General features: G+C 42.7%; 1 non-coding gene across 1 annotated transcript; it reads left to right on the forward strand.

The window, feature by feature from the left end:
- The first annotated feature begins 1,000 nt into the window (after positions 1 to 1,000).
- Positions 1,001 to 1,109, forward strand: LOC141645110 (small nucleolar RNA R71). The gene has a single exon (XR_012544700.1). It is a non-coding gene; the product is annotated as a small nucleolar RNA R71 (small nucleolar RNA).
- The last annotated feature ends 4,661 nt before the right edge of the window (positions 1,110 to 5,770 follow it).

The raw sequence follows: 5,770 nt of genomic DNA on the forward strand, positions 1-5,770 counted from the left end.
CTTACGATTCAAGATATCTTTCATAAATTTTGCGTAAGAGGGTACCTGGGTAATTAAATCAGTGAAAGGAACCGTTACCTCGAGATTCTGGACCATCTCCAGAAACTTACCAAACTTACGCTCCAGCTTGGTAGCCTTCAAACGCTCCGGATACGGGACTGCAACACTGGCCGTAGGATCAGTAACCTTCGGCTTCCGTAGGTTTAAAACCCCCGTCAAACCATCAATGAGTGATGAATCTTGCAAACTAGTTGACGGATTTGCATCCTGCTCTGGAGATTCAGTCGATCGACTGGTATGGGTAGTCGATCGACTGGATGTGCTAGGTATGCATAGTTTATGACCAGAAACTATTTTGTCTGACAATTCAGTCGATCGACTGGGAATGTCGGTCGATCGACCAGAATCACTGGCATTCAGAATCGTTTTTGCATCAGAATTCAAACGAGCTTCTTCATCATTTCCCGAGTCTTCCTTTTGCTCGTCGGGGCTTTCATAAGAAAGGCCACTTCTGAGATTTATGGCATTGATCGTCTCAACCGGCCCTTCACATTTAATTGAAGAATTAGCGGCTTGCTTAGCCTCCATATTCTCCAATTGTTTCACAAAATTCTGTGAGGACTCAATCCCGGCTGCTTCCATATTCGCCACTTGAACCAAAAGGAGTTGGACCATCTCTCTTAACTTCTCGACCTCATCTGAGTTTTGAATAGGAACTTCGACTTTCCCTTTGGAAGCTTCAGAAGTCTCGAGTTTCTCGAGACGGGTAGAAATGGAAGTTATGAGTGACACCACAGCAGTCATGTCGTCACTTTGCTTTCGTGACTTACCGCGTGAACTTCCAAACTCAGCTTTATGGACTGCCATCTCCTCAATGGTGTTCCAACCTTTACTTTGACCGGTATTATTTTGGAATCTACCATTAGCAGCTGCATCCAAAATGACTTTGTAATCATCATATAAAGCATTGTAAAATAGATTGCAAAGATACCATTGCTGGAAACCATGATGAGGGACAGCTCGGACCAAACTTTTGAAACGTCCCCATGCTTCACAAAAATCTTCGTCGGCTCCTTGCTGAAAACTCGTGATTTTACCCTTCAAGGCATCAGTCTTCGAAAGCGGGAAGTACTTCTTGTAGAAAGCTAGTGCTAAAGATGTCCAATCAGTGACTCCAGCTGCTACTCTATCGAGGTAGCGATACCAATCTCGCGCCGAATCCTTCAAGGAGTATAAGAACATGAACCCCTTTACTTCATCTTGAGTTACCCCCTCCGGTATAGGTATTGAACAGCAATAGTCCGTGAAAATTTCCATATGTTTCAAGGGGTCTTCATCTCGGTAGACCCCGAATCGATTCCGTTCCACTAAATCAATATAAGAGGAACGAAACTCGAATTTACCGGTAGAAGGGGTAGGTAACTGTTGCCCCTTTGGAAGGTGGTGCTCCTTTGGCTGAAAATTATCATATATCGTAGCCATAACCTCCAAAATGAGAGTACTCAAGTCTTCCTCTCAAAAACCTGTCCTCAAACTGTGCAAAAGTAAAACTAGAAGCAAAGGTTTAACAAACCTGTCCTCCTTTACAATTCTCGTCATTGAACTTCACTTACTATGTCATCCCCAAGTACCATGGCTTGTTTACTCCATTATCTCACCACTTAATACTTCTAGTCTCCGATACCATAAATTAAAATCACCTCTTTGAACTCACGAACTACATCGAACAACATTCCACCAAAATTCCCAAATTCAGATATGATTAATAAGGTCAACCACGTGTTCTCAAATTTCGAAAGGTCAACAAGGGCTACTCTATACTAGATTTGGTCAACTCAAAAGGTTTAACAAACTAGCTAATTCCAAAGTACGATACCAAACCATTAAGCAACGTCAATGTCCTATTGTATTCCTTTCAAGGCCTACAAGGATTAGGCTAACTATCATTCCTTTAATTCTCCACAAGAAACATCGAGACTCTCAAATGAAGTAGCCTAGGTTCATTCCATCTTATGTGCTAAGGTAGTACCCATGCTCAATCATCTATAACAAACAAGCTCTCAATAGACATAAATCCCATGGTGTTTCTCAACTCACTAGCCTCTCATATCAAGCACAACTAACAAGACTAACCAAAGGATCCCAAGTTATATTCTCCTATACAACTCAAACCTTAAACAATCAATTTCTCAACTCGTTCACGCCCTCCAATGTTACATTCCTTCAAAACCGGGTTCTCTTGAACAAGGGGACTATCTTGCGGAATAAAAGGAAGGTGTCCACATGGACTTTTATTATAAGAAGAAAACGAACTAAGGATGAATCGGGAGAAAGAATTAAAGAGTAGTTACCAAGTCGAGAGAAGAGGAATTTGAAAGACGAATAAACAACGAGATTGGAAGGTTAAGGTAAGATACACTGAATACGGAAAGAAATATCGGGAAAGTGGAAGCATTCTTCATTTGGCATAACCAATCTTTAACGGCACCAAAATTAATAACTAACAATCAACAAACCTAGCTTGTAAGATTGCATTATCTACATTTCTTGAAGAGCCATCTTGCAGAAGAGAACTGATACGTGCCTAATGTATAGTCTTTTTGGTCTATTTCAGCACGTATTTCTATGCATTTCTATACTATTGTTATGGTATTTTGCCCCGAATTGGCTACTTTGGTGTATTTTGTCCTTTTTGTAGGAATGATCGCGAAAGTAGCGGAACCATGCTCTTTTCCGTCCTTTTTGCATGCATTTAGAGGAGACGGGATTGTCCCAGTGTGAGATGTTGCACTTGGAAGTGTCGTTGCACGCATTACGAGGTATTTGAGTGAAGACGTAAGCTGAATTGAAGACCCAGGTGGTCTATCGAGCAGTTTATAGGACGATCGAATGGTCCCTAAGCTCCCCAAGACTCGATCGAGAGGTTCCTTCCTCGATCGAGTAATCTGCACCTGACCAAGTCCTCGATCGAGTGCCCTGCTGGTCGATCGAGGGACTTCTGCTGAAACATTGGTCGATCGAGTGTTTTTGCCTACTCGATCGAGAGGATTTCGACTCTATGGGCTTTAATCAGTCCGTGTTTTAAGTATTTCCGCATAAACACTTTGTTTTTGGCTATTTAACCTACGTTTTTACTAGGTTATTTGTCATCTTTTTATCTATTCTTTTAGCACCTCTTTTTACTCTCTAAGTTTCACATTAGACACTGTTACTTTTCGACGTTGGATTGCTTCACTCGGATTTCGAGTTCTTTACGCCGGAATTTGCTTGGATTGTAATTCTCTCTTCTCCTAATAATAATTAACCTTCTTGTTGTTTTAATTCTTGTTTTTGTTATCATTCTTTCTGCCCTAATTCCTATTATCGCATTTTATCGTTATTTCGTCATGTCTTCTGCTGGAATCTTGTTTGCTGTTAGTTTTATTACGAATATGAGTAGCTAAACCCCTTCATGTTGGGACTAGGGGATCTGCGGTAGAATAATGACGACGTAGTGAATGAATTAGACGAATTGATTAAGAGACCCTGTCACTATAGCAATATAACTGTAATTCTCGACCTAGTTGAGTGCACGCTTCTATGTCACCCATTAATCTGGCTACAATTAATCCTGGATCGAAAGATTGGACTAAATAGGCCTGCTATAAACAGTAGACTACCCTAATGAGGACGAAAGTTAAGTTAGTGGTATTTTAGGGTGGGAAGTGGACCGAAAGGACCTTCTAATATCCGTCTCGCATTAGTTCGTCTGAGTCATTTACTGCTAAGTTGTTGAACTACCGTAGTGAACCGAGTTCCCGACATGTCCCCCTCTTATTGATAGTTTAAATCATTTCTCCTGTTTATCTGTTCTTCTCTTTATTTCTCTTCCTTTTACTTCGTAGTTTAGAACCAAAAATTCGATCAACCCCCATTGTTACCATAGGATTAGAATAGACAGCTGTAGTTGCATTACCTCCCTGAGGATTCGATACTCGACTGCCTCTACTACATTTTTAGTTGAGACCGTTAGGTTTTATTTTTGATGTGCACGCGACGGACGTGTCAAATTTTGGCGCCGTTGCCGGGGAGGCAATTGTTCAATTTACTAGTTGTTTCGTTTTAATTCTTTTTTCGGTCTAAGGGACACCAGTTCCTTGGACTATTCTCATTCTTGTCTGTAGTTTCTTCTTATGCGCAGGTCGCAAGGTGGTCCACTACTACCTTTTGATCCCGAGATTGAGAGATCTCTGCACGTTAAAAGGAGACTATTTCAAGAACAGGCAGAGGAAGAGCCCAGTTCTCGCAGTAGCTTTTACGAGAACGAGCTTTTCGAGGAGAATCCACCGTCTTCTCCAGTTTCCAATTCATCACTTGAATCTATTACTTTCCCAGAATTTCCCGAGATGGCTGAGGAAGCAACCATCGCTAGTCACTCCGAGCCCACGGCTGACAATCTCTATAAAGGGTTCGAATTACCAGGGGATGCGAGGAAGTTCGAACCGAAGCCTTCTTACATTAGCATGGTCGAGAAAAACCAGTTTGGGGGAGCTGCGAAGGAAGATGCAGCTCAGTATATGGAGACTTTCATTGACTACTGCTGCTCCATACCTCCACCCACTGGCGTGACAGCTGATCAGATCAAAGAAACTATGTTCATCTTTTCACTCCGCGATGCTGCAAGGGAGTGGTACAGGGATTTAGACCGAGCTGCTCACGGCATAACAGATTGGAATACGCTAGCATTGGCGTTCTATAAAAAGTACTTCTCTGCTTCGAGAACCATAGCCATCAGAGCCCAGATAACCAGTTTCAAACAAGGGCCCGACGAGAACTTCCACGAGGCATGGCTTCGATTTAAGAAACTAGTGTGAACCATACCGCACCACGGTTTCGAAAAATGGAGTCTGTGCAACCATTTTTACAATGGTTTATATGATGATCAGAGAGCTATACTAGATGCGGCAGCCAACGGTCGATTTTCTGACAACTTGGGGCCAACAAAAGGATGGAAAATCATAGATGATTTAGCCACTCATAGGGCTGAATACGGGAATTCAAGAGGAAACCAAAGGAGAGCTGCTGAATCCTCTTCAGTAGCCGCATTAGAAGCCCTTACTGCTAGGTTCGACAAGTATGAACTAGGGGGAGCTCTCAAGCCAGGGATGTACCAGGTTAATGCCATGACAGACGGTCCTTTCGTCTGTACGAGATGTGGGGTAGATGGACATGTCGCTGATTATTGTCCTAGTCCTTATGAGCAATGTGCTGCCTTTCAACACTACAGGCAAAACAACACTCATTACGAGCCAAATATCCACCCCAATTTGAGGTGGAGTAACCAGAACAACGTACTCAATCCCACTGCCACTCCAAATCAGCAGCAGCAGCCCTATATTCCTCCACACCAGAAGCAACAAGGCTATCAGAAGCCTCCGTCTTTCAACCCTCCTAACCAAGGTGCTTCGTCATCTAGTGGGGTGAGTGAGATGGGCGAGTTAAAGTCCATGATGCAGTCCATTGCAAAGCAATTACAACAGAAGGACACGGCATTCAAGGCACTTGAGACTCAAGTTGCTCAACTGGCTGAAAATCAATCTTCGAGGAAGCCCGGTCATTTGCCAACTCAAAATGACAAGAACCCAAATGAGACGGTGCATCTGATAGAGTTGAGAAGCGGTCTCTCTTATGAGGGACCAGAAATGAAGAAATCGGACACGGAAATAGTCAGAATCGATGATGAAAGTGTTCGTTAAGAAAAAGGGGCTCACGACGACGAAAGAAGATTACT

Source organism: Silene latifolia, chromosome 2 (genome assembly GCF_048544455.1).
Source record: "Silene latifolia isolate original U9 population chromosome 2, ASM4854445v1, whole genome shotgun sequence".
In the NCBI taxonomy this organism is placed as follows: Eukaryota; Viridiplantae; Streptophyta; class Magnoliopsida; order Caryophyllales; family Caryophyllaceae; genus Silene; species Silene latifolia.